The following is a 14,185-nucleotide window of genomic DNA, read 5'->3' as shown; positions in this document are numbered from 1 at the left end:
CACAGGCATCTCATTACATCATGCTACCAGTTACACAGTACTGCACAGACATCTAATTACACCATACTACCTGTTATACCATATTGCACAGGCCTCTCTTTACACCATGCTACCACTCATATAGTACTGCACAGGCATCTCATTACACCATGCTAACAGTTATATGGCACTATATAGGCATCTCATTACACCATGCTACCAGCTGTACAGTACAGCACAGGCATCTCATTACATCATGCTACTAGTTATACAGTACTGCAGAGGCATCTCTTTAAACCATGCTATCAGTTATACAGTACTGCACAGGCATCTCAATAACCATGCTACCAGTTACACACTACTGTACAGGCATATCATTACACCATGCTACCAGTTATACTGCACTGCACAGGCATCTCATTACACCATGCTACCAGTTATACAGTACTGTATCGGCATCTCATTACATCATGCTACCAATTATACCGTACTGTAAGGCATCTCATTAAACCATGCTACCAGTTATACAGTACTGCACAGGCATCTCATTACACCATGCTAACAGTTAAACAGTACTCTAAAGGCATCTCATTACACCATGCTACCAATTATACAATACTGTAAGGCATATCATTACACCATGCTACCATTCATACAGTACTGCACAGGCATCTCATTATACCATGCTAACAGTTATACTGTACTACATAAGCATCTCATTATACCATGCTACCAACTGTACAGTACAGCACAGGCATCTCATTACATCATGCCACCAGTTATACAGTACTAAACAGGCATCTCTTTACACCATGCTAACAGTTAAACAGTACTGCACAGACATTATGCTACCAGTTATGCAATACTGTACAACCATCTCATTACACTATGCTACCAGTTACACAGAACTGCACATGTATCTCAAAGCATTATGCTACCAGTTATACCGTACTGCACAGGCATCTCACTACACCATCCTACCAGTTAAACTGTACTGCAAAGGCATCTCATTATACCATGCTACCAGTTAAACAGTACTGCACAGGCATCTCATTACACCATGTTACCAGTTATACAGTATTACACAGGCATCTCATTATATCATGCTACCAGTTATACAGCACTACACAGGCATCTCATTACACCATTTTAGCAGTTATACACTACTAGAAAATTATCTAATTACACCATGCTACCAATCATAACACACTGCACAGGCATCTCATTACACCATGCTACCAGTTATACCGTATTGTGCAAACATCTCATTACACCATGCTACCAGGTATACAGTACTGCACAGGCATCTTACTACACCATGCTCCCAGTTATACAGTACTACACAGGCATCTCATTACACCATCTTACTAGTTGTACAGTACTGCACAGGCACCTAATTCCATCATACTACCAGTTACACAGTACTGCACATGCATTTCATTACACCATGTCAATAGTTATATCATAGTGCATAGGCAGCTCATTAGACCATGTTGTCCGTAATACCATAATGCATAAGCATCTCATTACACCATGTTACCAGTTATACACCACTAGAAAAGCATCTAATTACCACCATGCTACCAAACATAATGCACTGCACAGGCGTCTCATTAAATCATGCTACCAGTTATACAGTATTGCATAGGCAACTCATTACATCATTAAATCATCCTACCAGTTATACCGTAATCCACAAGTATCTCATTACACCATGCTACCAGTTATACAGCACTGAACAGGCATCACATGACACCATGCTACCAGTTATACAGTACTGCACAGGCATCTCATTATATCATGCTACCAGTTATACAGTACTGCACAGACATCTCATTAAACCATACTACCAGTTATACAGCACTGCACAGGTATCTCATTACATCATGCTACCAGTTACACAGTACTGCACAGACATCTAATTACACCATACTACCTGTTATACCATATTGCACAGGCATCTCTTTACACCATGCTACCACTCATACAGTACTGCACAGGCATCTCATTACACCATGCTAACAGTTATACAGTACTGCAAAGGCATCTCTTTAAACCATGCTATCAGTTATACAGTACTGCACAGGCATCTCAATAAGCATGCTACCAGTTACACACTACTGTACAGGCATGACATTACACCATGCGACCAGTTATACTGCACTGCACAGGCATTTCATTACACCATGCTACCAGTTGTACAGTACTGTATCAGCATCTCATTACATCATCCTACCAATTATACCGTACTGCAAGGCATCCCATTAAACCATGCTACCAGTTATACAGTACTGTACAGGCATCTCATTACACCATGCTACCAGTTAAACAGTACACTACAGGCATCTCATTACACCATGCTACCAATTATACCATACTGCAAGGCATCTCATTACACCATGTTACCATTCATACAGTACTGCACAGGTATCTCATTATACCATGCTAACAGTTATACGTTACTACATAAGCATCTCATTACACCATGCTACCAACTGTACAGTACAGCACAGGCATCTCATTACATCATGCTACCAGTTATACAGTACTGCACAGGCATCTCTTTACACAATGCTATCAGTTATACAGTACTGCACAGGCATCTCTATAACCATACTACCAGTTACACACTAATGTACAGGCATCTCATTACACCATGCTACCAGTTATACAGTACTGCACAGGCATCTCATTACATCATGCCACCAGTTATACAGTACTAAACAGGCATCTCTTTACACCATGCTAACAGTTAAACAGTACTGCACAGACATTATGCTACCAGTTATGAAATACTGTACAACCATCTCATTACACTATGCTACCAGTTACACAGAACTGCACATGTATCTCAAAGCATTATGCTACCAGTTATACCGTACTGCACAGGCATCTCACTACACCATCCTACCAGTTAAACTGTACTGCAAAGGCATCTCATTATACCATGCTACCAGTTAAACAGTACTGCACAGGCATCTCATTACACTGTGTTACCAGTTATACAGTATTACACAGGCATCTCATTATATCATGCTACCAGTTATACAGCACTACACAGGCATCTCATTACACCATTTTAGCAGTTATACACTACTAGAAAAGTATCTAATTACACCATGCTACCAATCGTAATACACTGCACAGGCATCTCATTACACCATGCTACCAGTTATACCATAGTGTGCAAACATCTCATTACACCATGCTACAGGTATCTTACTATACCATGCTCCCAGTTATACAGTACTACACAGGCATCTCATTACACCATCTTACTAGTTGTACAGTACTGCACAGGCACCTAATTCCATCATACTACCAGTTACACAGTACTGCACATGCATTTCATTACACCATGTCAATAGTTAAATCATAGTGCACAGGCAGCTCATTAGACCATGTTGTCCGTTATACCATAATGCATAAGCATCTCATTACACCATGTTACCAGTTATACACTACTAGAAAAGCATCTGATTACACCATGCTACCAATCATAATGCACTGCACAGGCATCTCATTAAATCATGCTACCAGTTATACAGTATTGCATAGGCAACTCATTACATCATTAAATCATCCTACCAGTTATACCGTAATCCACAAGTATCTCATTACACCATGCTACCAGTTATACAGCACTGAACAGGCATCACATGACACCATGCTACCAGTTATACAGTACTGCACAGGCATCTCATTATATCATGCTACCAGTTATACAGTACTGCACAGACATCTCATTAAACCACACTACCAGTTATACAGCACTGCACAGGCACCTCATTACATCATGCTACCAGTTACACAGTACTGCACAGACATCTAATTACACCATACTACCTGTTATACCATATTGCACAAGCATCTCTTTACACCATGCTACCACTCATACAGTACTGCACAGGCATCTCATTACACCATAATAACAGTTATATGGCACTATATAGGCATCTCATTACACCATGCTACCAGCTGTACAGTACAGCACAGGCATCTCATTACATCATGCTACCAGTTATACAGTACTGCAGCGGCATCTCTTTAAACCATGCTATCAGTTATACAGTACTGCACAGGCATCTCAATAACCATGCTACCAGTTACACACTACTGTACAGGCATGTCATTACACCATGCGACCAGTTATACTGCACTGCACAGGCATTTCATTACACCATGCTACCAGTTATACAGTACTGTATTAGCATCTCATTACATCATCCTACCAATTATACCGTACTGCAAGGCATCCCATTAAACCATGCAACCAGTTATACAGTACTGTACAGGCATCTCATTACACCATGCTAACAGTTAAACAGTACTCTAAAGGCATCTCATTATACCATGCTACCAATTATACCATACTGTAAGGCATATCATTACACCATGCCACCACTCATACAGTACTGCACAGGCATCTCATTATACCATGCTAACAGTTATACGTTACTACATAAGCATCTCATTACACCATGCTACCAACTGTACAGTACAGCACAGGCATCTCATTACATCGTGCTACCAGTTATACAGTACTGCACAGGCATCTCTTTACACAATGCTATCAGTTATACAGTACTGCACAGGCATCTCTATAACCATACTACCAGTTACACATAATGTACAGGCATCTCATTACACCATGCTACCAGTTATACTGCACAGGCATCTCATTACATCATGCCACCAGTTATACAGTACTAAACAGGCATCTCTTTACACCATGCTAACAGTTAAACAGTACTGCACAGGCATTATGTTACCAGTTATGCAATACTGTACAACCATCTCATTACACTATGCTAGCAGTTACACAGAACTGCACATGTATCTCAAAGCATTATGCTACCAGTTATACAGTACTGCACAGGCATCTCACTACACCATCTTACCAGTTAAACTGTACTGCAAAGTTATCTCATTATACCATGCTACCAGTTAAACTGTAGTGCACAGGCATCTCATTACACCATGTTACCAGTTATACAGTATTACACAGGCATCTCATTATATCATGCTACCAGTTATACAGCACTACACAGGCATCTCATTACACCATTTTAGCAGTTATACACTACTAGAAAAGTATCTAATTACACCATGCTACCAATCATAAGGCACTGCACAGGCATCTCATTACACCATGCTACCAGTTATACCGTAGTGCGCAAACATCTCATTACACCATGCTACCAGGTACACAGTACTGCAAAGGCATCTTACTACACCATGCTCCCAGTTATACAGTACTACACAGGTATCTCATTACACCATGATTCCAGTTATACAGTACTACAAAGGCATCTCATTACTCCATACAACCAGTTAACCAGCATCTAATTACATTATGCTACCACTTATACCGTACTGCACAGGCATCTCATTTCACCATGCTACCAGTTATACTGTAGTGCACAAACATCTCATTACACCATGCTACCAGGAATACAGTACTGCACAAGCATCTTACTATACCATGCTCCCAGTTATACAGCACTACACAGGCATCTCATTACACCATTTTACTAGTTGTACAGTACTGCACAGGCACCTAATTCCATCATACCACCAGTTACACAGTACTGCACATGCATTTCATTACACCATGTCAATAGTTATATCATAGTGCACAGGCAGCTCATTAGACCATTTTGTCTGTTATACCATAATGCGTAAGCATCTCATTACACCATGTTACCAGTTATACACTACTAGAAAAGCATCTAATTACACCATGCTACCAATCATAATGCACTGCATAGGCATCTTCTTAAACCATGCTACCAGTTATACAGTATTGCATAGGCATCTCATTACATCATTAAATCATCCTACCAGTTATACCATAATCCACAAGTATCTTATTACACCATGCTACCAGTTATACAGCACTGAACAGGCATCACATGACACCATGCTACCAGTTATATAGTACTGCACCAGCATCTCATTATACCATGCTACCAGTCATACAGTACTGCATAGGCATCTCTTTGGACCATGCTACCAGGTATACAGTACTGCATAAGCATCTCATTACACCATACTACCAGTTATACCGCAATGCACAGGCATCCCATTACACCATACTACCAGTTATACAATATTGTACTGGCATCTCATTACACCATGATACCAGTTGTACAGTACTACACAGGCATCTCATTACTCCATACTGCAAGATATACAGTACTTTGAAGCATCCCTTTAGATCATGCTACCATTCAAAGTACTGCATAGACATCTCTTTGGACCATGCTACCACATATACAGTACTGCATAAGCATCTCATTACACTATGCTACCAGTTATACAGTACTGTACAGGTAGCTCATTACCCCATGCCACCAGTTATACCACACTGCACAGGCATCTCATTAGACCATGATACCAGTTATTCTGTGCTGCACAGGCATCTTACCACAACATGCTATGAGTTATACAGTACTGTACAGGCATCTCATTACACCATACTACAAGTAATACAGTACTGTACAGGCATTGCATTACACCATACCAACAGTTATACAATACTACACAGGTATCTCATTACACCATGCTACCAGTTATAAAATACTGTACAGGCATCTCATTTCATCATGCTACAAGTTATACATTAATGCACAGGAATCTAACTATACCATGCTACCAGGTATACAGTACAGCAGATGCCATCTCATGACACCCTGCTGCTAGTTATACAGTACTGCTCCGGCATCTCACTTCACCATGCTTTGAGTCATACAGTACTGCACAGGCATCTCATTGCACCATGCTACCAGTTGTAAGGAACTGCAAAGGCATCTCATTACAGCATACTACCAGTCATACAATATTGTACTGGCATCTCATTACACCATGATTCCAGCTATACAGTACTACACAGGCATCTCCATACAACCAGTTATATAGTACTGCAGAAGCATCCATTTACACCATGCTACCACTCATACAGTACTGTACAGGCATCTCTTTACAACACGCTACCACATATAGAGTACTGCACAAGCATCCCATTACACCATGCTGCCAGTAATACAGTACTGTACAGGCATCTCATTACACCATGCCTCCATTTATACAGTACTGCACAGGCATCTCATTACATCATGCTACCAGTTATACAGTACTCCACAGACATCCCAATACACCTTGCTACCAGTTATACAACACTGTACAGGAATCTCATTACACTATGCTACCAATTATACAGTACAGCAACAGGCATCTCATTGCAGCATGCTACCACTTACACTGTACTGCACAGGCATCTCATTTCACCATGCTACCAGTTATACAGTAGTGCACAAACATCTCATTACACCATTCTACCAAGTATACAGTACTGCACAGGCATCTTACAAAACCATGCTCCCAGTTATACTGTACTACACAGGCATCTCATTACACCATCTTACTAGTTTTACAGTACTGCACAGGCACCTCATTCCATCATACTACCAGTTACACAGTACTGCACATGCATTTCATTACACCATGTCAATAGTTATACCATAGTGCACAGGAAGCTCATTACACCATGCTGTCAGTTATACCATAATGCATAAGCATCTCATTACACCATGCTACCAGTTATACAGAACTTCACAGGCATCTCATTACACCATGCTACCAGTTATAGAGTAGTGCATGGGCATTTAATTACATCATGCTAACAGTTATATAGTACTGCACAGGAATCCCATTACACCATGCTACCAGCTATACAGTACTACACAGGCAGTTCATTACACCATGCCACAAGTTATACAGTACTGAACTGTCAACTCATTCTCCCATGCTACTAGTTACATAGTGCTTGCACAGGCATCTTATTACATCATCCTACCAGTTATATAGTACTGCACAGGCATCCCATTACACCATGCTACAAGCTATACAGTATTGCACATGCATCTCATTATACCATGCATCTAGTCATAAAGTACTGCACAGGCATTTCATTACACCATGCTTCCAGTTATACAATACTACAAGAGCACCACATTACACTATGCTGCCAGTTATACAGTACTGCACAGGTATCTCATTACAGCAAGTTACCAGTTATACCATACTGCACAGGCATCTCCTTACAGCATGCTAACAGTTATAGAGCACTCCATAGGTATTTGTTTACACCATGCTACCAGTTATACACTATTACACAGGCAATTCATTACACCATGCTCCAATTATACCACAGTGCACAGCCATCTCAGTATGCCAAGTTACCAGTTATTCAGTATTGCACATGCATCTCATTACACCATGCTACCAGTTATAAGGAACTGCAAAGGCATCTCAATACAGCATACTACCAGTCATACAATATTGTACCGGCATCTCATTACAACATGATTCCAGCTATACAGTACTACAAAGGCATCTCATTACTCCATACAACCAGTTAACCAGCATCTAATTGCATTATGCTACCACTTATACCTTACTGCACATGCATCTCATTTCACCATGCTACCAGTTATACTGTAGTGCACAAACATCTCATTACACCATGCTACCAGGAATACAGTACTGCACAAGCATCTTACTATACCATGCTCCCAGTTATACAGCACTACACAGGCATCTCATTACACCATTTTACTAGTTGTACAGTACTGCACAGGCACCTCATTCCATCATACTACCAGTTACACAGTACTGCACATGCATTTCATTACACCATGTCAATAGTTATACCATAGTGCACAGGCAGCTCATTACACCATGTTGTCAATTATACCACAATGCATAAGCATCTCATTACACCATGATACCAGTTATACATCACTGCGCAGGCATCTCATTACACCATGCTACCAGTTACAGAGTAGTGCATGGGCATTTAATTACATTATGCTAATAGTTATATAGTACTGCACAGGCATCCCATTACACCATGCTACCAGCCATACAGTACTACACAGGCATTTCTTTACACCATGCCACAAGTTATACAGTACTGCACTGGCATCTCATTCCACCATGCTACTAGTTACACAGTGCTGCACAGGCATCTTATTACATCATGTTACCAGTTATACCATACTGCACAGGCATCTCCTTACAGCAAGCTAACAGTTAGAGAGCACTCCACAGGAGTTTGAGTACACCATGTTACCAGTTATACACTGTTGCACAGGCAATTCATTACACCATGCTCCAATTATACCACAGTGCACAGCCATCTCAGTACACCAAGTTACCAGTCATTCAGTACTGCACATGCATCTCATTACACCAAGCTACCAGTTATACAGTACTGCACAGCATCTCATTACACCATGCTACCAGTTATACAGTACTGCACAGGCATCTCCTTATACCATGCTACCAGTCATACACTACTGCACAGCAATCTCATTCCATCATACTACCGATTATGCAGTACTGTGCAGGCATCTCATTACAGCAAGCTACCACTTATACCATACTGCACAGGCATCTCATTACAACACGCTACCAGTTATACAGTACTGCATAGGCATCTCATTACACCATGACACCAGTTATACATTAATGCACAAACATCTCATTACACCATGCTACCACTTATACAGTTCTGCACAGGGATCTCTTTACACCATGCTACCAATCTTACAGTACTGCACACTTATCTCTTTACACCATGCTACCAGTTATACAGTACTGCACAGGCATCTCATTATACCATGCTACCAGTTATACAGTAGTACACAGGCATCTCATTACACCATGCTACTAGTTATACTGTACTGCACAGGCATCTCATTACACCATGCTACCAGTTATACAGTAATACACAGGCATCTTATTACATTATGCTATCAGTTATACTGTACTACACAGACATGTCATTACACCATGCTATGAGTTATGCAGTACTCCAGAGGGATCTCATTGCACCATGCTACCAGTTATACAGTACTGCACAGGCATCTCAATAACCATGCTACCAGTTATACACTACTGTACAGGCATCTCATTACACCATGCTACCAGTTATACAGTACTGCACAGGCATCTCATTACATCATGTCACTAGTTATACAGTACTGCACAGGCATCTATTTACAACATGCTACCAGTTTTACAGTACTGCACAGGCATCTCATTACACTATGCTACCAGTTACATAGTACTGCACATGTATCTCAAAGCATTATGCTACCAGTTATACCATACTGCACAGGCATCTCACCACACCATCCTACCAGTTAAACTGTACTGCACAGGCATCTCCTTAGACCATGCTACCACCTATACAGTACTGCACAAACATTTCATTTCACCATGCTACCAGTTATACAGTACTGTAAAGGCAGGTCATTACAACATGCTACCAGTTATACAATACTGCACAGACATCTCATTACATCATGCTACCAGTTATACAATACTGCACAGACATCTCATTACATCATGCTACAAGTTACACAGTACTACACAGATTATCTCATTACACCATGCTACCAACTATACAGTACTGCACAGACATCTAATTAGACCATGCTACCAGTTATAGAGTATTTTGTAGGCAGCTCCTTACACCATGCTACCACTCATACAGTACTCCACAAGCATCTCATTATAACATGATACCACTATTACAGTACTGTACAGGCATCTCATTACACCATGCTACCAGTTATACAGTATTGCACAGGCATCTCAGTACACCATGTTACCAGTTATATAGTATTACACAGGCATATCATTATATCATGTTACCACTTATACAGCACAGCACAGGCATCTCATTACACCATGCTACCAGTTATACACTAGTACAAAAGGATCTCATTATACCATGTTACCAGTCATAACGCACCGCACAGGCATCTCATTACACCATGCTACCAGTTATACAGTATTGCACAGGCATCTCATCAAATCATTGCATCATCCTAACAGTCATACCATAATTTACAAGCATCTCATTACACCATGCTACCAGTTATACAGCACTGCACAGGCAACACATGACACAATGCTACCAGTTATTAGTACTGTACCAACATCTCATTACACCATGCCACCAGTCATACAGTACTGCACAGGTATCTCATTACACCAGCTACCAGTTATACAGCACTGCACAGCATCACATGACACCATGCTACCAGTTATACAGTACTGTACCAGCAACTCATTACACCATGCCACCAGTCATACAATACTGCACAGGTATCTCTTTACACCATGCTACCAGTTATACCGCAATGCACAGGCATCTCATTATACCATACTACCAGTTATACAATATTGTACTGGCATCTCATTACACCATGCTACCACTCATACAGTACTGCATAGGCATCTCTTTGGACCATGCTACCACATATATAGTGCTGCATAAGCATCTCATTACACCATGCTACCAGTTATACAGTACTGTTCAGTTAGCTCATTACACAATGCTACCAGTTATACAGTACTGCACAGGCATCTCTTTATACCACACTGCCACTCATACAGTACTCCACAAACAGTATTACAGTACTGTACAGCCATCTCATAGCATCATGCTACCAGTTATACAGTACCGCACAGCCATCTCATTCCATCATGGTACCACTTATACCATACTGCAGGGGCATCTCATTCCACTATGCTACCAATTATACAGTACTCCACAGGCATCTCATTACATCATGCTACCACTTATACTGTACTGCACAGGCATCTCACTATACCATGCTACCAGTTATACTGTACTGCACAGTCATCTCATTAGACCATACTACCAGTTATATGGTACTGCATAGGCATCTCATTACAGCACGCTACAAGTTATACAATACTGTACAGGCACCTAATTACACTATGCAACCAATTATAAAGTATTGCACTGGCATCTCATTGCATCATCCTACCACTTACACTGTACAACATAGGTATCTCATTACACCGTGTTAATAGTTATACAATACTGCGCACCCATCTCATTCCATCACGGTACCACTTATACCGTACTGCACAAGCATCTTATTAGACCATTTTACCAGTTATACCGTAGGGCACAGGCAGCTCATTACACCATGTTACCAGTTGTACAGTACTGCACAGGCATCTCTTTAGACCATGCTACCACTTATACAGTACTGCACAAGCATTTCATTTCACCATGCTACCAGTTATACAGTACTGCAAAGGCAGGTCATCACAACATGCTACCAGTTATACAATACTGCACAGACATCTCATTACATCATGCTACAAGTTATACAGTACTACACAGATTGTCTCATTACACCATGCTACCAGCTATACAGTACTGCACAGACATCGAATTAGACCATGCTACCAGTTATAGAGTATTGTGTAGGCAGCTCCTTACACCATGCTACCAGTTATACAGTACTGCACAGGCATCTCATTAAATCATGCTTCTAGTTATACAGTACTGCACTGGCATCTCTTTACACCATGCTACCAGTTATATAGTACTGCCGAGACATCTCATTACAGCATACTACCAGTTATACAATACTGTACAGGCATCTCATTACACTATGCTACCAGTTATACTGTACTGCACAGGCACCTCATTCCATCACGCTACCACTTATATTGTACTGCACAACCATCTCATTACCCCATGCTACCAGTTAAACAGTAATGCACAGGCATTTCATTACACCATGCTACCAGTTACACAGTATTGCACAGGCATCTCATTACACCATGCCTCCAGTTATACAGTACTGCACAGGCATCTCATTGCATCATGCTACCACTTATATTGTACTGCACAACCATCTCATTAACCCATACTACCAGTTAAACAGTACTGCACAGCCATCTCATTTCACCATGCTAGCAGTTATACAGTACTGTAGAGGGATCTCATTAAATCATGCTGCCAATTATACAGTACTGCACAGGCATCTCTTTACACCATGCTACCAGTTATACGGTACTGCACAGGCATCTCATTATAGCATGCTACCAGTTATACAATACTGTACAGGCATCTAATTACACTATGCAACCAGTTTTACATTACATCACAGGAATCTCATTGCATCATGCTACTACTTATATGATTCTACAAAGGTATCTCATTACACCATCATACTAGTTATACAGTACTGCACAGCCATCTCGTTCCATCATGGTACCACTTATACCATACTGCAGAGGCATCTCATTACATTATGCTACCAGTTATACAGTACTCCAAAGGCATCTCATTACATCATGCTACCACTTATACCATACTGCACAGGCATCTCACTACACCATGCTACCAGTTATACAGTACTGCACAGTCATTTCATTAGACCATGCTACCCATTATATGGTACTGCATAGGCTTCTCATTACAGCATGCTACAAGTTATACAATATTGTACAGGCATCTCATTACACTATGCTAACAGTTATACAGTACTGCACAGGCACTTCATTGCATCATGCTACCACTTATATTGTACTGCACAACCATCACATTACCCCATGCTACCAGTTAAACAGTAATGCACAGGCAGTTCATTACACCATGCTACCAGTTATACAGTACTGCACAGGCATCTCATTACACCATGCCTCAAGTTATACAGTACTGCACAGCCATCTCATTTCACCATGCTAGCAGTTATACAGTACTGCACAGGGATCTCATTAAATCATGCTGCCAATTATACAGTACTGCACTGGCATCTCTTTACACCATGTTACCAGTTATACAGTACTGCACAGGCATCTCATTACAGCATGCTACCAGTTAAACAATACTGTACAGGTATCTAATTACGCTATGCAACCAGTTTTACATTACTTCACAGGAATCTCATTGCATCATGCTACTACTTATATGACACTACAAAGGTATCTCACTATACCATCTTACTAGTTATACAGTACTGCACAGGCATCTCATTACATCATGCTACCACTTATACCATACTGCACAGGCATCTCACTACACCATGCTACCAGTTGTACTGTCCTGCACAGTCATCTCATTAGACCATGCTACCCATTATATGGTACTGCATAGGTATCTCATTACAGCATGCTACAAGTTATACAATACTGTACAGGCAGCTAATTACACCATGCTACCAGTTATACAGTACTGCACAGGCATCTCATTACATCATGCTGCCAGTTATACAGTACTGCACTGGCATCTCTTTACACCATGCTACCAGTTATATAGTACTGCCGAGACATCTCATTATAGCATGCTACCAGTTATACAATA

This window comes from Protopterus annectens, chromosome 15.part0, assembly GCF_019279795.1.
Source record: "Protopterus annectens isolate FY-2018-M chromosome 15.part0, PAN1.0, whole genome shotgun sequence".
NCBI lineage: Eukaryota > Metazoa > Chordata > Ceratodontiformes > Protopteridae > Protopterus > Protopterus annectens.
Note: the sequence above shows the minus strand (reverse complement) of the source record.